Raw genomic sequence first — 21081 nt, 5'->3', positions numbered from 1 at the left:
CACTTCCGGAAGTGATGTCATCACATCTATTGGAAACATGTGCACCGCGCATGTTCCTGGGGTGCCTGCGAGTGGCGGGCGATCTCTGGGTGGCTGAAAATTTCCCACTGGTTTGCCAGTGACTGATGGGTAAGCAGGTAAACCCCCAGGAGATTGCCTGCCACTGGTGGGGCACCAGGAACCTGGGATCCCTGTTCAGAGGGTTGTTTGTATTATGTCTGAATTTTCTAATAGGATTTTGCACTTATTTCTTATTTTAGATTTCTCTGATTCTTCATGAACATTCATTACTTATTCTGGATTTGTCTGATTCTTCATGGACATAAGAATGTTATATAGAAAATATGACTTGGTTTTAATTGTATGTGCTGCCTGCCAAGAGACCTGTTTGAGGTGGCTTATATTTTCCAAATAAATAAATGTTTGAACAAAGGGCAGGGATGCTTTCCTCTAATTTAGGGAGCTTGCTCTGTATAATTCACAGAAAATGAAAACACGCATAAATAGGAATATTAACAGTCCAATCCTGAGGTCAGCTGGGTGCCCACATGCTCACATAATTGTGGCAGTGCTGGTTCGCTCCTTAAGGACTTTAGCAGGAGAGCTGCGCCAGCAGGCTGAACCCAGCATGGCTTGGCCAGGAGAGAATCTCCGTAGTTGTCTGGGCAATGCTGGCAGAACTCATCATTTGCTGGGTGGCTGCTATTGACAGTGGTATGAGTGGCAGGAAAAGGCATAGCCAGTCTGTGTGCCCGCTGTCGACAGGGTGTTGTGAGAGTAAGCAGTTACCCAGTGCTCTGTCCCCTGCTTGAGGGGAGAGCCTGACTGAGGGAGTTTGAATGGAGCCCTGGCATGGGCTCCTGGAAGCTCTTCTCCCATTACAGCTGTGTCAAGCACAGCTTCTTGGTTGTCTGCCTCTTTGTCAGGAGTGGACTGTGTAGGCTTGTGGGCAGGGGCCGCAACTGCTCCCTAGCAAGCCTTATCTGTGGAGATGGGGTGCTGGTGAGGGAAGATGGGAGGCCAGTGTGAATGAGCAAGCCAGGCAGCTGGCTCCTCACGTCTTTCTTACCTGTTGGTGCACCCTCACCCGTCTTTGAGCAAGGACTCAGGAGATGGGAAACCTGGAAGGCCACTTGGGTGGTAGTTTTTAGTCAGCCATTCTGGACTTTATTCTCCTCTTGTGTGTCAGTGCAAGACATGCCCTGAATTTCGCAAAGTTCCCCCTGTGCACTGTTGCCCCACTACTGTGTGTACTCTCTTCTGCCTCACGCTCTTAAGTCCCCACGGCAGGGGGCTCTTGGGCAGAGCCTCCAGCCACATCCCTACCCACAGCTGTCCTGGCCAGAGGTAATGTAGGGTGGATGGAGGATTGATTGGCTACTGGGGAGGGGGCTTGGTTGCCGCAGAGGCAAGAGTGGATTGATCCCTGTGATAGTTGGCATCCTATGCTCTGCTGGGCCACTTGGGTTGGGCCCGGCCAGGGGGCAACTGAGTTATCCCGAACAATGGGTGCTTATAGGCTACACCACCGTTTTTAGCGGCATAACTTTCTGCTGCTGATGGGGGCATGCCTGGACCTGAAATGGTTTAGGCAGCCGACTAACTTGCACCCTGCCTCCTGCCCCCCCGCCTGGGCATTGGTGCGGGGATTTGCACCACTCTTATGACTGTGCCTGGCTGTGGGCACAAGGCTGTGGTGGAGCAGCACTGCAACCAGGTGCCATCATTGGAGGGGTTATGCCGGTGTAAGGCTGGGATATTCTGGTGTAACCTCAGTTGGCTCCCTGCTTTTGCCCCCCCCCCCAGGATTGGGCTGCCAGGCTGGATTGTGACCTATATTTTTAACTGTTGTCTTAATATGAATTAATTTCCCCTTGATCTTAATGCCCCTTTTTTTTTGGCAACGACTTAACCCTACACTGTATGGGGAATATAAAGTACTGCTGATAGTGAGATTAATATCCAGTGTATCTATGTTTGTTAACAAATTAAATGTATTTACCTCTACCTCTTCATCCAGAATTTGTAATTCCAGAATCAGAATAAAAGGGAGATTAAAATAACATGAGTTGGTTACTGATTTTTCAATCACTAATTGATGTTTTCATGTAAATTTGCATACTCCTGATACACATCTCTTGTTGTATTCAGTACTCCGGTGGAGCACCGAGTCAGGTTCAAGGTTTGGGTATTAACCCATAAAGCCCTATGTGGATGGACCGTCATATCTCCGGGACTGCCTCTCCCCATATGAGCCCCAGAGGACCCTTCGGTCGAGCGATAAACATCTATTAAAGATCTCTGCCCCTAGGGAGGCCCACCTGGCATCGACCAGGGCTAGGGCTTTTTTGGCCCTGGCCCCAGCCTGGTGGAATGCTCTGTCTTACGAGACTAGGTCCCGGCAGGATCTGTTAGCATTTTGCCAGGCCTGCAAGATGGAGCTGTTCCGCTAGGCACATGGTTGATGCTAGGCGGTGCCCCCCCTTAGTGGGGGGTTAAACTATATATCCTCCCATTCAATATCACCTCCCATCTCTCACATATTTTGCTGAAAAATGTTCTATAGATGGTGAAAGGTGAGCATCTAACGTGCTGCTATGCTCTCTGTTTTTATACCTATATAGATGTAGTATATTTTTAAATTAATGTTATGTACTATTTATGTTTTTAATGGTAATTGTTGGTTTATTGTGCAGTGTGTTTTTAAGCTTTGTTGTGATCCGCCCTGAGCCCACTGGTGTGGGGAGGGCGGACTATAAATTGAATAAATTAAATTAATAAGATATTCTGCTTATAGGGAGTGGTACTGTGAGGAAAAATAGTTCCAAGCTAATACAAATTGCTGAGTTTAAATAAACCCCTGAATATCACAAAAATGTACTTGCCACCTATTAGAGATGTCATATTTCTGGCATGGACAGCAGTCTGTGTTCTTGGGTTTCTAGAATGTTGTGTGTTAGAGCCAAAACACACAAGAAGAAATACCTAGGTTCAGCACGTGTTCTCTTACCTCAAGGTTTGCCGGGATCTGTAGGCGTCCTGGAAGCTTAAAGTTTAGCATTTACAGAGCAGCAGGAAGGGAAATACAGGCGCCTGTATTTCCCTTCCCCTTCCTGCTGCTCTGTAAATGCTAAACTTTAAGCTTCCGATACACCTACACTTCCCAACAAACCTTGAGATAAGAGAACAAGTTTAGCATTTACAGAGCAGCAGGAAGGGGAAGGGAAATTCAGGCGCCTGTATTTCCCTTCCTGCTGCTCTGTAAATGCTAAACTTTAAGCTTCTAGGACGCCTACAGATCCCGGCAAACTTTGAGGTAAGAGAACACGTGCTGAACCTAGGTATTTCTTCTCGTGTGTTTTGGCTCTTAGTAGTCACAAACTGTCTAATATTTGAAGAGTCCCCAATTTACGTGAAAATCATTAAGTGCCTGATGATGAGTTTTGCTTAACAGTTTTTGAGCAACCTGTTCAGTCCATATGTATCTCACATTTTTTGTTATTATACTCTTTCTGTTTAACAGGGTGGCTGCTACAATCATGTAAGGAAGACATCAGCCAGCCCTGGTGTCCATCATAAATCAATCAATACCTCAGGGCACCTTCTGTCAGTCATTTAGTGAGGCAGTTATGCATCCACTATTTGATCAACCATCCCTGCTGAAAAATGATGGGGTGATAATTGGCCCTTAATCTGCCCTTTCTTGGTAAAGCGTTTGAGAGAGCAGTAGTAGGCAGTTTCCAGATCTTCTGGATTAACACATCTGCTCTGGACCCTTTTCCAGTGCGGCTTCAGGCTGGGCTATGGGACAGAAACAGCCCTGAAATGTTTAATTGATGACCTCCATCTGAATGGAGACAAAGGGTCTTCTTCATTGCTCCTCCTGGATTTATCTGCAGCCTTTGATACAGTGGGCCATGCCATTTGGTTGAAGCATTTGGAGGCAGAAGTAGGTATCTGGGTATATGCTTTAGTCTGGTTCAAATTATTTCTCATGGATTCAAAAGGTTGCTATTGGAGTCCAGTTACCAGTATGGGATCTGCCCTGTGGGATTTCCAGTTTAGCCTGGAAAATGGTCCCCGACCTTGACTTGGCTGATCTGGCCACATGGATCAATGCCATGGTAACAATGAGGCTAGACAACTGCAATGCACTTTTTCCAGTGGTGTCCACAGGCTCAAAGAGGTTAGAGACCTTTGTCCTAATGCTTTTTTAATGGCAAAACAAAATTAGTTTACTTAAAATTTGCATGCATGTCAAAGACAATAACTTCCAAATGTCTGTCTTAAAACCATGCAAAGGGCAGCTGCCATACTGTTCGTTTTTTAATCAGTTTTGAATGTCAGCTTTCTCCCATATTGATTAGCTGTTCTCCCTCTGAGGCGGAGGACATCTTGGGTGATTCCCACCATCCAATCAGGGAGGCAGGAACTAACTTTCTTCCTCTTCCTGTCTAGCCTGTGGAACCACCCTCTCTTCAGTTCTGTTCCTGCCTCCAGGGAGAGCAGTTCTGCAGCAGACTAGCTCTGCTGCCTTTTTTTCTCTTTATCTCTTATTTATCTTTCTTCTTCCTCAAATCATTCTTTACCTTACTCCTTACTTGCTTCATTACCTTACTCTCCTCCCATTTCCTCTTCTTTTACTCCTCTTGCCAAAGAAAGAAAAGAAGAGGAAGAGATGGTCTCTAGAGAGTCATCGGACTCTGAGGAAAGCTTCATGGAGAAGAATTTGGGCTGTTCCCACGGAGAGCCATCCTTCCGGTGGCGGGAACAGGCCCAGCCAGCACCAGCATGCCTCTGAGGCTGTATGGGTTCCCTGGCAAGGAGAATATGGGCTGTTCCCATGGAGTGCCGTCCTACCGATGGCGGGAACAGGCCCAGCCGGCACCAACATGCCTCTGAGGCTGTGTTGTGTTCCCCGGCAAGGAAATGGCCTTGGAAGAGACGCAGGCCTCTCAACAGCCCCCTCTTCCACAGAGGGAGCTTGTTCAAACAGCGTGCCTCAGCCAGCCAGCTGAGAACAGCGCCACCTGCTGGAGCTCAATTTTGGCGGGAAACAACGCAACGCACTTGCCAATCTCCTGGCAGGAGAAACACAGCTGAAACATAATCCAGACACCCAGAGCTCCAGCCGACAAGCCCAGGAGGGCCACGTAAGTGTTCCCCCGAGCGTGTTATACCTCCAGAATTCCTGTCAACAATTAGACTGGCTGTGAGGGAGAAAATCCTGTTACTTTACCAGTCAGAAGCACCTTGGCCCTATAAAGATTCCAGGAATCTCCTCAGCCCTGGCCCCATGTGAATGTGCCCATGCCAATCTCCTGGCTGGAGATTTTACAGCAGGCCTTTCCCCTTTGGATTTAGCCCTGCTTTTACAACAGGATCTAGCCCTGCCTTTCCCTGTCAGATGGGTAATGTATAAAGGGCGCAATTTTGCCGGTGTCTTTGAACCTTTTAACTCTTAAGACTAACCAGGAGAGAGGAAATAGTGGTGTGGTGTCTACCTCCTCCTCCCTCCATGAGTAAGGCTGTAGCTCTGTGGAAGAGCTTCTGCTTTGTATGCAAAAGATCCAGGTTTGTTCCCCATTAACTCCAGTTTAAGAGTTTAGGTAGATGAGGAGAAAAACCTCTTTCTGAGACCCTGGTGACCTGCTGCCAGTCTGAGGAGATAACACTGACCGATGGTCTGAGTCAGAATAAGGCAGTTTGCAACGTTTATCAGTCAGGGATCCCCACGGAGCAGGGGGATCACCCTCAGATAGAGTTTGTAATGACAGGGAGAAGGATGAATTCCTTCAGATGTGGCAAAGGAAGAAATATCCCTACCAGAGCAGTCAGTCCAGCTGTCAGAATCTGAGGTCTACCAGAATTTACACCTAAGACATTCTCAGCCTTAGAGCTGTAAAAATTAGCCTTGGGGGAGTAGGACCCTTAGACTGGGAATACCAAATCCAGCCCAGGGAAACGAGTCACTTCCTCGTGAAGGTTCCTCAGAAAAGGTCCTCCCATTTCCAGAATATTTGTGGAGAAGGTTCAAGGCTGAGTGTTCTACACCATAAGCCAATTAATAATCCTCAAACTTGGTCCCCCCAAAAAACTGTACTTACTACCTTTCTTTGCTATGAGTTGTTGCAGGTACCTGCGATGGAACCTCCAGTGGCTACTCTTCAGTCATCTGGGCTCTGGTCAGAAGATGGGTAAGGATCAGTCAGAGACCACTTAGACAAGAAGAGAGAGGCCATGCTAACAAGAGCTCACGAGGCCATGACCATGGCTATTAAGGCTACAGCTATTGTCTCTATTGCCTCAAGAGTGTCAGAAGTATGGATCTGGAAACTGATCCAACTCCTCCTATACAACAATAGCTGCCCCCATTGAATGGGCAAACAGAAATGTAAGGGTCAATACCTTCAAGGCAGACATCATCCTGGATACATTTACCTTTTTCTTCTAGGATTATGGTCTTGACAGCAGTGACAAGCTGGCACACTTGAGTAAGAGCATGGCCAGCAGATTCACACTCTAAAAATATCATCCTGGCTTACCTCTTTCAGAGAGACAAGCTATTTGGGGGTGCCCTGGGAAAGATCTAGATTGAGACCTAGGACAGAAGAATGTGTTGCCAAAAACACTCAAACAATCTGAGAGGAGATCCATTGGACCTCAGCCTTTTATTCATAACACGCACTACTAAGGTCCAGACAAGATTCCAAATGGCCATCCTGAGGTTAATCTAGGCAACCCTTTAATAAGGGGGGTCTTTTTAAGACCACACTTGTAGTATAGCGGTTAAATAACTGAACAGTGATGCAGTCCTCTGCAGGTTTACTTCTCACTGCTGCCATGAACTTTCCATATGGTCTTGGATAAACCAGTCCTCTCAGTCCCAGCTCTCCAGCTGTATTGTGGGGATAATGCTTACCTTTTCCCAAGATCAAACAGACAGTTCTCCACACGGGGAAAGAGATCAACCTTAATACCCAGATCTCTAAGACAGAACTTGCTAGCTGTCCCGTGAGAGGCCAACTACTCTTTACCATCAAGCTTAGGTTGACAAGCAGGCAGGCCTTACACATAGTCTCACAAGGCTATTCCATACAATTTGAAAGCTGCCCTCCAGAAAGGGGTCTACTCAATCTTCTTCTCAGTCCCTAAAAAGAATAGGGACTGGAGGGTGTTATTAGACCTCAAGTTTTTTGAACAAGTTTATCAAATTATATCACTTCTGAGTGGAGACTCTGGGCTCAGTCGCAGTGACTAATCAATCAGAAGAACACATGACATCTACAGATCTCACAGAGACATACCTCCATGTACCAATTCTGACAGCCCATCAAAATCATCTAAGATTTTATGTTTAAAAAAAAAAAAAAAAAAAAATTAAAAATAAAAATTGGCAGTTCTGAGCCATCCTGTTTTGGCCTGTCCGTCACACCGAGAGTATTTACAAAATTCATGATCAACCTCATCATATGTTTCAGAGACAGGGGGTATTCATGTTCACTTGTACCCAGATGATCTCCTGATCGGTTCAAGAGAAAATCTCACCACAACACTCAATTCACCATTCAGTCCCTACAAGCTTGAACACCTGGGTTAGATCACAGTCACCAAAAGGGTTTTTTCTATCCCTCGCCAAAGAAAAGGTCAGGAAGACCAAACTGCTGACTGAGACTGTCATCAGAGTGCATAATCACTTCTCACAACACTACTGAAACTGATGGGTTGCTAGTTGCTACCTACAATGCAATACCTTTGGGGTCGTCTATAGGCAAGACCACTTCAGACCTTTCTTAGATCTCATTAACAACAGATCATGGAGAAGACAGATCTTCCCATTCAGATACCACTTCAGATCAAAACCCATCTGAGCTAAGGTCACCAACCCAATACAAAGCAAAAGATTCATGATCCCTCGAGAACAACAAATATTTACAGGTGTAAGAATCAGGTTAGGCATGTCTCCCTATCAATGATGTAGGAAGGGGAGCAATTTGTCTGGCCCTGCTCCAGTTCAGAGCTCTGTATGGACAAGGTTGCAGACAAAATATATTCAAGACCTTGAAGTGACACAGGTGGCAGCAAGGATACTTACCTGGGAGGATGGTCATCTAGCTTCAATCAGAACTGTACACATCAAAGGCATATCCAATGCCCGGGCAGACTGGCTGAGGGGACAATGGGAATAGTCCCTTAAGAAACATCTCATAACATTGCACTTCACAACACCTCATGAACCTGTGTGCGCCCCAACACAGCCATCAACTACCGGGGTACATGACAAGATTTGTTCTACTCACAAGCAGATGCCCTGACATTGCAGTGGCCATTAGGCCTCCTCTATGTATTACTACCCTTACTAGTAACAGACCATGCCTTTCCACCCTCCAACAGATGGTGATATTTCCACCTCTTCGGTCAAGTTACAGCAGGGACCAATTTGGCTCCCTCATTTAGACTTACTCTGCTTAACCGTGTGGAAATAGAAAGGAACGCCTTCCTAAGATGGGGATGTTTCTGAGAGGTGACCAACACTCTCCTAGCATTCAGAAAACAGTTTATGCTCAGAATTTACCACTCTTATTGGGAAGCCCTCACTCAGTAGACATTTTACACAGCCCTGACCAAGCATCCATTTGAACCAGTCAAGGATGTTCCCCTGAGAAGGCTGAGAATGAAGACTATCTTCCTTATTATGGTCGCGTCTGACAGAAGATTTAGTCAGACCTGAACTCTGTATCTTTCCCAATAGTAAGGTGATGCCTCGTGCTGTCTTCCAAAACCGTATTCCAAACTGCATAGTTTGCAAGAGATAAGGCTACCATATTTATACTTGTACCCTAAATAGACGATGTCAGAAGGAGGATGTCTAGATGTCAGAAGGAGGATTAAGGCCTCTGCTCCGAATAGTGCAAATTAGAAAGTCAGTCTTACTGTTCTTAAATATATCTCATCTCAGTTTAGGGAAGAAAATGTCTTCAGCAGCAGTAGGTGCCAATAGCAAAACATACACTATCGAAACTCCTAAAAACTCTTTTCGCAGAGGTTCCTTGTGGAATACCAGCTCACTCTTTGAGCAATGCTACTACCAGTGCAGCGTTACACGGGAACACTTTTGTAGAAGAAGGCTACAAGTTTGTCAGTCTTGACCTTATTAAGATGCTACAAATCGAATCTATATGATTCAGCGGACACCGACTGTAGTGGAAAAGTACTGCAGTGCATGATCATGGACGAAGACCACATCCCACCCAGAAACTGGAAACTGCTTTGGGAGCACCCAAGATGTCCTCCGCCTCAGAGGGAGAACGGACCTTTGGACACTTACCGTGAAGGGTCCTTCTCCTCTGAGGAAAGGAGGACATCTTGCCCTCCCCGGGTCTCCGTCCTTCTCTACCCTGCTGCCTCATTCTTATACCTCCTCCGGGTTATGCTTTATTTACAGTACATGTTAATGCAACAGGTGTTTTTTTCTCTCAGTATTAACAGTTGCTGAATGATAAATTCAATGTTACTGCTTTGTGGAGTCACCTGAACTGAAGAGAGGGTGGTTCCACAGGCTAGACAGGAAGAGGAAGAAAGTTAGTTCCTGCCTCCCTGATTGGATGGTGGGAATCACCCAAGATGTCCTCCTTTCCTCAGAGGAGAAGGACCCTTCACGGTAAGTGTCCAAAGGTCCGTTTTATTTTACTTGGATTACTTTATGAAAGAAAGTTCTATGATCCTTGATAAAGAGAGAAATAACATCTATGTTGGTTTTCAGAGAGCCATTGACTTAGGTGGTTGTTACCGCCAGCATCCTAGACTGGATTCTGGAATGGTACATAATTCATGTTCCAATAAATCATGCATATCAAGCCACGGTCGCCTATGCTGTGGTTAAGGCTTTCCTCCATTGCCATCTTAATGACTAATTATCAGTTTCATCTGGCACAAAGTAATCTTAAAATGGGTCAAATTCAACAGTTGATGTTCCTTGCCAGAACAAACTGTGTTTAGAAATACAGACCTTCCTGTGTTTCAAACATTGGCGTTCAATACAAAGTTTCTTTGTTATACACAAGTAATCTTTGGGTTCAGTGGTCTTTACTGAGTCATATTACAAATAAAAGCTCTATCTGTCACAGTGATCCCCCCCCCATTTTTTCAGTGGTATGGGTTCCATTCTTGCCATTTTAGATGGTTTCTATAGTTTTCAGTGGAGAACATTACTACCAACCCACCTAATCAATTTCCCCCGATGAAATGGAATACGAAGCCCACTAGGCTATGGTCAGTTATTTATTTACATGTATTAAATTTTCACAAGCTCCAAGCAGTTAAATAGTCAGTGAAGCCATTAATAGAATACCCAAATACAAGTCAATTGGCACAAAAAATAAGCACATAAAACTCAGCCAAATGCCTATTGAAAGAGATGTTGTATATCTTTCTTAAGAAGAGCATACCAGAGTTTGGGGACTTTTGCTGTAAAAGCCTTGTTTTCTGCCACCTCTGCGCTTAACTGCTGCAACAACAATACAGATAAATGAATTTGCTGTCCAGATATTAGTTAGTGCATGATAAGTCTATCATTTATTAGTTCATCCAAAATAAAATAAAACGGAGAGCCAGCATGGTGCGGTGTTTAGAATGTTGTACTAGGATCTGAGAGAACCAAATTCAAATCTACGTTCTGCTAGGTTAACTCGGCCCAGTCACAGACTCTTAGTCTAACCTGCCTTACAGGGGTGTTGTGAGGATAAAATGGAGGTGAGGAGAATTTTGTAAGCTACCTTGGGTCCCCATTGGGGGATCAAGGTAGAATTATAAATTGTAAATAACTTGTTATAATTCTCACTTGCATTCCCATTTCAAACTTGAAATGTCTCTATGATGATAAATGAAGGGATGTCCAGGGTGTATTCTGGTGTTGCTTGTTATCATGTTGTTATAGCAGAACAAAATCCACCAGTATCAGAGGCTGAGGCCCTGTGTTGTGTACCTTAATCATAGTATTTATGTAGCTTAAGTGTTCAGAACACTTTGCGCACTACTTTTCAGTTATGCTTACAACCCATGTTCTGTCTAAGCTTGATGGACAATGACATTCCTGAGGCCACGTCATTGAAGCAAGAATTGAACTGAAGGTATGCTGGATCACAGCTCATTCGTAACCACCACACTGCAGTAATGCATGCCTATATCTTGCTGCCTGTGGGTTCTCTTAATGCCTTCTAGTGCCTGGAGGCATGCCATAGAAATGAGTGAATTTCCCCCATTGCATTCCATTATTGTTTTGGAAGTTGTCTCTGTGCTGAGTTCCACTTCTCCTGAATTCTGGTTTAAGTAGAGGAGAATTTCTAAAATTAATTCCATAACTGGAGCATGCATATTTTGCCATTTCATTTGTTCATTAAGATCTCTGTTTATGTATGTTACTGCTGCATATAATAAAATATCTGCATTCCCAAGCAAAGTTGATGTGATTGTCCATATGACTGCATTTTGGTATATTTGCATCAGTACTGTGTTCTTGTGATAGTCTATCAATAGACACTAATGCATCAGTAATATACAGGAAGGAACAAGACATGAACTGAAAAAACTAAAAGCTGCAACCAATGGTGTCTACACAGTCCTCTGTATAACATACGGAGAAATTTGGAGCAAAAATGGAAGCAAATTAGCCTCCCTGCTAGTCTCCTGCCAGTGAGAGGGGGGAGCATATGGTCCATCTGCCCCCCCCACATGCCTGAGGAGTTAGAGTTTCACCAACCCACACCTCCACCCTTTTCTTACCTTTTGTATGGTGGGCAGGAAAAGGGGGAAGGGTGCCCCATCTGGAATGCTGATATTCATGTTTGCACTGAGATGTTATTTTATTGGTTTTATCGATTGTAACTTATTTATGATTGATTGTAACCCGCCCTGAGCCTGCTTGCGGGGAGGGAGGGCTAAAAATCTAATCAAGCAAGCAAGCAAAACTTGAAGCAATGTTGAATTCTTAACGCATTCGTTTCTTTTCAGAAATAAGGGCTTGGATCCAGCGATGTGCAAGTAGAAACATAAATGGACTTAGTGCAGTTCACATGTGCAACATTTAGCATTGTCCTATAAATTATAGCACCCAGAAATTGGTTGCACAAGATGTTGCACAAGTAGAGGCAGAAGTGGGGCTACAGTAAGTTCGACTTAGTGCAGGTGGTTACCACAGTCTTTTCCTTGTGCTTCTTCTTGCACAAGAACTTGGGAGCAAGTGGAAGTTTTGTGCTGGATCTAACCAAATCCAAAGAAAGAAATTCCACAGAATTTTGAAAGCATCCTTTCCAATCCTGACCTTGTGCATCTGCCATAATATTCAGCTTTTGGCACACTACGAATAACTGGCAGGCTGGGAGACAAAATTAGATAATGCCTTATAATAAGGCCATGTTTTATCTTTTGTCTCTCTCTTTTTAAATGGTATATGTATTCGTGTCTTTATATTCTCAGAAAAATTAAATGAATTTCAACCAGTATCTTGTTGTTCTAGATCTGGATTATGCTTCATTCAAGTGAGATTTTAATAGTTTTTTCATGAATAAGCCGAATGTAATGGCCTTTGGATTTGATTGTAAAAGCTGTTTGCGTCATGATACGATATGAGAAAAGTGTTAACTTCCTCTTGGGATGCAGGCTAATCTGAGTGACCTTTTAACATAATTATGGAAAACTGAGGAAAGATAGAAATTCCACTGCTTCAGCTTTATAAAACTGGGAAGATAAGCTAGCAAAAGGATACCTAGAAACTATAGTACCTTTTAGAAGAACCAATTGGATGCAGAAGTCTCAGGTTGTAAAGTAGATAGAATGAATAAGAACAGATCTTGTTTTATTACTTGTATCTCTGAATGTGAGTTACTTTGATTTTGAAATTGGGAAGAATTTTCTGGTTATGTTTGGGATATTTCTGTTTTGTAAGGCAGGATGAGCTTAGATGTATAGTGAAAGCCCAACTAGTTGTGTTCTGGAAAAGGGCACATTGTAGGTCCTCTGCAAATGTATTATAGGCACCTTTTCTTTTTAAAACTGTTTATTTTTGTTTATGTATACATTAATCATGTTTTGTTGAATTTAACAAAAAGCCTGAAATGTTACAAAGTAGGGGCAAAATTTGCTCAGTTCACACCAGAGAGAAACAAGAAACAAAAACAATTACTGCAGTTGTCACTGTATAATAATCAAAAAGTCAGTTCTAATTAATAAATTCTATTCCAAGGACTGTTGTCTTAGTTAGTGTATAAAGTATATAAATTGAGCTAGATTTTTTTTTTTACAGAAGGTTCTGTGAGGATGATTTAATGTCATACTATGCATTCAGCATACATAGAGCCAGTATAGTAGATACAACCACAGCTTACTGAGATGCTTTATTTAGTGCCCACTTAGAGCGGTTTACAAATAATGTTATTATTATCCCCACAACAATAATCACCCTGTGAGGTGGGTGGGGCTGAGAGAGCTCTGGAAGAGCTGTGACTGACCCAAAGTCAGCCAGCTGGCTTCAAGTGGAGGAGTGGGGAATCAAACCCAGTTCTCCAGATTAGAGTTCCACCATTCTTAAACATTACACCAAACTGGCTCTCAAAGACAAGCTTGATTTCCAGGGTATGAACTTTCAAGAGTTGAAGCTCAACAAAGGGAGCTCTGACTCTGGAAAGTCCATACCCTGGAAATCTAGTTGCTCTTTAAGATGCTACTGGACTTGAATCTTGCTCTTCTAATACAGACCAATATGGATACCTACCTGAAACACTTTAAGTTTTTTTTCATGGCAGAGATGTCTTTCAGTTGCTTCTGTGTTGATACTGGACATTGTCAAATGCTATGATGGACTGGAGCTGCAGCATGGCAGACTGAGGCACTCTTGTTTTCTCCCCCTCCTCTCCCTGTGCCTTTTCAAGTGTTGAAAAGGGTTGCCAGGTTCCCTCACCCACAGGGTTGGAGGGTGGGGACCTAGTGCTTACTGGGATTCCCCAGTGCTCCTGGGATTCCCATTGTGCATATGGGCCTGCTGGCACAATGACTGCCAAGGCTGGGGAGCGCGCACATGCTTCACAGTGAGCCAATTTGGCCCCAGACAGGCCCAGTTCAGCCCATTTGAGGTTCAAATCGGCCCACTGCAAAGTGCAGCAGCGCTCTCAAGGCAGTGCGATGACATCAGTGATGTTGCACTGGCCCTGGGAGGCCTTCCCCCCCCCCTGGCCAGGTAAGTGGGGGGGGGACAAAGGTGGGAGCAGGCGATGGGATCCCTAGCCATAGCCCTGTGTGAGAAAGATAAGAGTGGGAAGAAAAGAAAGAAGCAGGGGAAGGGGGGAGGCTATAGGGGCTGTCAGAAGGAGGGAAAGAGAAAAATAGTGTGGGGTAGGGAATACAGGGGATGCAGAGGAAAATAGAGGAGGGAAAGAGGAAAATAGTGTGGGGAAGGGGATCCAGATTTCTGGCTTGTAGTATTCTAATGTTACTGGTATCAGTAAAACTATTATATAGCGGGTATGACAGTTCAAGTGATTTCCAATAACTCTTTTATTAACAGGAACATCACCACTCAGAGTACAAACATCAAACAGCATTTATACAACACTCAACTACCCACCAAAACACGCCCACAATTAAATCCAACTAATAGCAAACACCCAGTATCCAGAAAACCTATTTGCTAGTTTGCTAGTCTGTAGGGGAATCCTGATTGGCTGGCTCAACAACCCAGCCAATCGGAATGCAGCTGTACAGAACCTTGCTATTAAAGCCTTTTTCTTGAAGCTCCCAGTACGCTATACTCCTCCCCCCTAAGTTAGGGTTGAACTTGGTGACAAACATAGTCCTTTAGATAGTGGGGTGGAGCCTGCTTCTGCTGAGAACGCCACAGTCCATTTCCCTCCGCAGGAGTGTGTGACTCTGCGGCTGTATATTACTCTGGTGCTGGTGCCGCGGCAGGGCCAGAACACAATCCCAAAGAACTCCCCATAGCATTGTTTGCCTTTGGTTGCGGAGTCATTGGCGGATCTGGAATTGGCTGCACAGGAGTCCCTTCTGCGCTGGGTGCTGCCATGAGTTCCAGAGCGCTGGCCGCAGCGATGTCTGTCTGCCACTGCTCTTTTTGGCCATCTTTGTCTTAGCTGATCCAGATGGCGACGCAACTCCCTGTCATTGACTGTGAGCACCCTATAAGACACTGGTCCAGTCACTCTGTGCACTGATGCCGGCAACCAGGTTGGGCCATCGACATAGTTCCAGGCGTAGACCAAATCTGCTGGTTGGAATGTTCTTCGTTCTCCCATGGGTAGCTGTGGCTCTTCCAGTGACAGGTCCAGATACAGTCTGTCGAGTGTGGTAGTGAGCCTTCTATGCATCAGGAGTTCCGCTGGGCTACGCCCCATGGCGGAGTGGGGCGTTACATGCTGCAGTAGTAAGAACGCAGCTAATCACACATGTCAGTCCCCCGTGTGATCCTGCGGAGACTGTCCTTTGTCGTTCTCACCATTCGCTCTGCCTGCCCATTGGTCGAAGGGTGAAATGGAGCAGATGTGATGTGCTGGATAACGTTGTCAGCCAGGAACCATTGGAACTCTGCCGCCGTGAACTGGGCCCCATTGTAGGACACGATAGTGTCTAGAAGTTTGTGTGTTGCAAAGAGGCGACGGAGTACCCGAATGACAGTGGCAGTGGACATGGTGAATACTGGAACGACCTCCAACCACTTGGAGAAGGAGTCCACCACTATCATGAACATCTGTCCTTGGAATGGCCCTGCGAAGTACATGGAGGCAGAACCATGGTGCGCTTAGGCTAGAAAGAGATGCTTAGAACAACAAAAAGCGTTCTTTGCTTATGTTCAAAGAACATGAGAGTGGGTAGGGCTTGGCTGGGCGGCTGGGAACTCCTGGCTGCCTAGCCAAGCCCCGCTGTTTAAATGATCAGCTGCTTGTGGGGGATTTCCCTGACAAGCAGCTGATCCGCGGGTTTAAACACTGTTTTCCGTGCTGCTGCTAAGCAGCACAGAAAGGAGCATTTAAACCCCATGTACGAACCACAAACTAGTTCGCGAACTTGCCCCAGTTGGGCGAAGTTTGTGGTTCGTGGTTTGTGAAATACGCACAAACCAGGAACCGCATGGTTTGTTTTTTTTCGTGGTTCGTGCCCACCCCTATTGTCCTCACATCAATCATGCTGTGAGGTGGGTGGGGCTGAGAAAGATCCGGGAAGCTGTGACTGACTCAAGGTCACCCATCTGGCTTCAATGTAGCTACTCTGTTGAGTTTGTTGGAGGTGGTGACTGGATGCGCCTTGGAGTATTCCAGGCTCTTAGTTTTAGGGGATTTCAATATCCATGTTGATGATGCCACCTCTCCGAAGGCTGCGGATCTGGTGTCTTCCATGGCAGCACTGAGACTCAATTTGTATCTGTTCCCACCCATTAAGCAGGTTACACACTAGACTTGATCTTTGGGGTGGAGATTCATGTGGACCTAGACATAATTGAGGCTGTGCCATGGTTGGACCATTTTGTCCTAAAGGCTCGTTTGGGTGTACCAGCCCCCTCGTGTATAGTTGGTGAGCTGATTTATGTTTGCCTGTGGAGACTAATGGGTCAATTTGGTTTCTAAAATGCTCTGTGGAATATGATGTCCCTTGGTGATTTATTGGATGTGCAGGTGGAGGACTGGCGTGACCGGTTCTCCAAAGCCATCAACAAAATTGCCCCCCCGGTCACCCTCAACGCCCCTGCACTAGACTAGCTCCTTGGTATACTGAGGAGCTATGACAGGAGCTCTTTGGATTTGACTAAGAAACAAACTGGTGACCAATATCTATCTGTTTAAACTTTGGGTGATATGATGATGATAATTAACCCTAGTCAGTGAATGGACAACTGTGTGCTGTTCTGTCCCAATTGAAACTTCCAAACCATTTAAAAAGGCAGCCCCTGTAGAGCTCATGATGGTAATATGCTTTTAATGATAATGTCTTCATACACTTTGTGGAAATGTGCTTCTGCTGTAGCTTTAGATGCTTCATTTCCTGAAAGTTTAGACATTCTGATCTTCAGTAGCAGGGCAAGAATTTGGCTGCAGATGTATACTAAAACTATGGCCATGTTTCTTATAAACGTTAAAGGTATCATATCCTTGAGGTTATTTTCTGTTAGATAAATAGCATGAACTTTTTTTGTGGAAATGACTGTTGCAGTTGTACTCTTTGATTTTAATAATTCCTCACTTTAATAGCCATATCCCAAGTCAGCAGTAAAGTATCTGGAAGTTTGTTTATAGGGGAAAAAAAAACCTTTACAGAGTTGGACAAAGATGAATATCAATTGAATGGTATAAACATCCATCATGAGTACTGAAAAGCCAATATATTGGTTTGTAGTTGCAGACACGAAAACAGAAAAATGAAGTTTCCTACACAAACTGGGAAATTCTGAGGTTGGGTCCTGACGAGACATAGCACCAGTATATCAGTAGTTATACAAGAGAATGGCACTTCCATTGGCGGAGAAGTGGAATTTATTATAGTTTCCCCCTTTCTGCTGCAGATTCCAGCTTCATCCTCCACATTGTTCTTGAGATTCCCAGGAGCAGAATTTTGGTGCTGCAGCAGGAGAGATGGGCAAGTCCTAATCCATGGGCTTTACTCCACTTATGGAAATAAGATCCATCCACAAAGGTGCAATCCTGCTCACAGATAATTAGATTAAATCCCATGGAGATTAAATGATTTAATTGTATGGAGGATTGCAGCCTAAATGTTCAAGATGCATGCTCTACAATCACTGCTAAGTAGAGCTGTGCACTTCGGTATTCGCTTCGGGTAAAAATACCCGAAGCAGAGCTGATCCGGAAAAATTCTGGCTATCTGAATTGGGGTCAGCATGCTGGCCCTGATTCAGAAATCCCGAATCAAAGCTTCCTGAAGCTTTTGGAAAGCTTCGGGGTTGAGTTTAAAGGGCCTCGCTGCTGCTTGGAAGCAGCGGCAGGGCCCTTTAAACATCATCTCACCCCCACTCACCCACCCCCACCGACCTTGGTGACAGCCTCCACTGCCTGAGCCTGCGGGGCATTGGAGAATGCCAGAGCTGCTTCCTCTGGCCCTTCCTGCCCCTCAAATGGCCATGGCGCGCCGGTGCTGCAGTGGCCATCTGAGGGGCAGGAAGGGCTGGAGGAGGCGGAGAAAGCCCCTCCTGCTCCTCAAATGGCTGCTGCAGCGCTGGCGTGCTGCAGCCATTTGAGGGGCAGGAAGAGCCAGAGGAGGCAGCTCCGGCCTTCCCCAATGCCCTGGAGGCTCAGGCGGCGGCATGAGGCTGCAATGGTCTGGAGCCTCCAGGCCATTGCAGCCTCGTGCTGCCATGGTGGCGGCAGCGGCCCGCAGCACAGCTGACCCTCGCACCAGGTAAGGTAAGTGGATGGGGTATGGAGGGGTTCCCCAGGGGGGGTGGGGGGGTGGAAGGGGTGCCCCGGGGGGGTAGGGGTGAGGGAGTTGCCCCCCTCTCTTCAGTATGCTCTGAATATTTACAGAGCACACTGAAGAGAGTAAAGTACCTTAATTCCGAAGTGGCTTGCTTCTGAAGCGGCTTGAATTATTTCTGAATCAACCCCCTCCTGCACACCCCTACTGCTAAGTTCATTTCTCTCTTAAATTCCACCTCCCCTCAATTCTCAGTGCTCCATAAAAACTTCTTATTTGGCTCACAGTGTTAATAAAACCCTTGCACCTAGTCTACTGTTATTTGTGAAACTGACCGTTTGTTAAATGGTTGTTGAAAACTTCTGTTTCCCCCCCTCTTTTCTGTACTGATTGGCGCTGCTGGCTGGCTTAATTAACTCTGCTGGATGAATGACTACATAGTATTGTATAGCAAATGACTGGCTTTCTTAAAATTTTACTCCTTTGGCTGTTCTTGGTAAAGAAAATGATGATTTATTTCCATGTACCTGCGTCGCAGAAGCAGTCTGTGATGCCAGATGAAAACTTGGCACGTTGTTAAACAATTTCTGGGGGTTTGTAGCATTTGAGAAGTTTCATAACAGGTCCTTGGTATGCTATTAGTGTAACAGGCTTTGTGTAGATGTTTATGCCCCTACTGAAAACTGATAGGGGAGCCAGGCTTTTGATTCATATGGAGTATTAGCATTGTTGATTATAGATAAAAGGCTCTTTTCCCTAACAACCTCAATCTCAAATAGGATTAATACTCTATTGCACTTTACTCATGGCACTTTATTTAAGTAACATTTTTAAAAGTACTTTCCTGTCTTGAGGAATATATCTAAATGTTGATGGTGAGGGATAAGGTGGGAGAAATTTCTGCAAATACAATTACACCTTTGCTTTTTGAATCGTATTATCTTTCTGTGATTGTGTAAATTCTGATAAATGCTTTGATCCAAAGCAGGGGTATCCAACAGGTAGCTCACAATCTCCTAGTAGCTTGGTAGATGTTGCACACTATCTCATGCATCCCCTAGAAGACCTAGGGAACGATTTTGAAAAGATCTGCAGAGCTTTTGTTCTGCAGGAACGCGGTGGAACGGAGTTTCGGAACCTCTTGAAAATGGTCACATGGCTGGTGGCCCCGCCCCCTGATCTCCAGACAGAGGGGAGTTTAGATTGCTCTCCGCACCACTCAACCCACTGAGTTCCCAGAAAAAAGCCCTATTTAAGCTATTTTTTAAAAAAAGCTTTTCTTTCATATGATTTTTTTCTGTGCTGCTTTATTTCTGGTGCTCTTCCTAGTCCATGTTCTTTTTCTAGAACAGAACAAAACTTGGATACTTGTGTGAGGGGGAATAGATCAGGATAGGATTCATTATAAGTAGCTTTCATTAATTAAAAAGTTGGCAACCTCTGATGAAAGCATTCAAGGACTGCATTCAAGTATCTTGTGTATCTGCAGCTAATGTAAAGTGTGCATGAAATTGGCTTGATGCTGGGCTTGATGCTTAATCTTCCCCATCTTTTATTAAACCAGAAATTGTGTTGTATCAACTCAGGTTACCTGTGACATATGAATATATATGGGTAGATTAACTGGAGCTGGTCCCTCTCCTGTCACCCATTAACATGTTAAGCTCTAGGAGATGTCATAAGCATATATACACTTTTGAAACTGCCGTTCCCGCTGATACCTGAATGCAGCTGAACTGCTGAACTGCCACTGATAATTGGATCTGAGTTGCACTGACCCGGCAGTACTCCGGCATGGTCAGCAGGAAGTTGTGTTATGCTAGGCATTGGCACAGCAGATAGTCTCAGAAAAACAGTACTGTTTTGCAAACATGGTGGGAAGTTGTATTTATAGAATAGTTTTGGAGGTATTCCATGGCCTGCCTGTATGAAATGTTGAGTGTATCCCATACATTTTTGGTTCTAGGAAATCATAGATTTCCCAGCTTACTGGTGTGGTATCTACGAGGGGTGTGCACAGGGGAAAAAAATGATTGATTCGGTTCAGTAATAGTGAACTAGAAAAAAAATCTGGAATTCTGGGAATACCAAGTTCATTTTCCAGTTTGGTTCAGTAATACAGAGCAAATTTGGTAAAATTCAGCCATTGTTTCCTATGGGAAACTCAATTCAGAAATTTCCGGTGGCCTGGGGAGATAATTTTTTACCAAATTTGCAGGGGACCTACTCCTAACTGTCCTTTAATGACTCCCCACATGTCATGAAGATTGGACCCATGGCCCCCCAAGAAGGTGCCCCTAGCCACCTCCAATCTCCATTGTTCCCTATGGGGAAAAACCACAACTAGCCTATCTTAAAAAAACACTTTTTTAAAGTTCACAACTCTCTCAGGATACCCAGAAAATACACCCAAGCTCCACTAGGTTAAGTTAACAAAATGAACTAGCCACCCCCACAAACGCCTCCCCCCCCACAAAGAAGAACAATCAACAATTGGACAGCTGACCAAACCACACTTCTGTGCCAACAGAAAACAGAACTCGGCAAAAGCACGCCAACCGAACTTCCGTAAAGAAAGCCTAACAACAGGGGAAAACAGCGCCCCCCCCCCCGAAGAAAAAGAGAATTTGATAAAATTAACAGGAACTATAA

At 44.9% G+C, this 21081-nt stretch overlaps 1 protein-coding gene across 1 annotated transcript in view; it reads left to right on the top strand.

Moving 5' to 3' along the window:
* Positions 1-21081, top strand: part of COL21A1 (collagen type XXI alpha 1 chain) — a 140904-nt gene that overhangs the window by 8866 nt on the left and 110957 nt on the right. The gene's annotated exons all lie outside the window — the stretch shown is intronic.

Source organism: Eublepharis macularius, chromosome 1 (genome assembly GCF_028583425.1).
Source record: "Eublepharis macularius isolate TG4126 chromosome 1, MPM_Emac_v1.0, whole genome shotgun sequence".
Classification (NCBI taxonomy): Eukaryota; Metazoa; Chordata; class Lepidosauria; order Squamata; family Eublepharidae; genus Eublepharis; species Eublepharis macularius.
The sequence above is the reverse complement of the archived record's forward strand: the minus strand, read 5'-3'. Positions and strand labels throughout refer to the sequence as shown.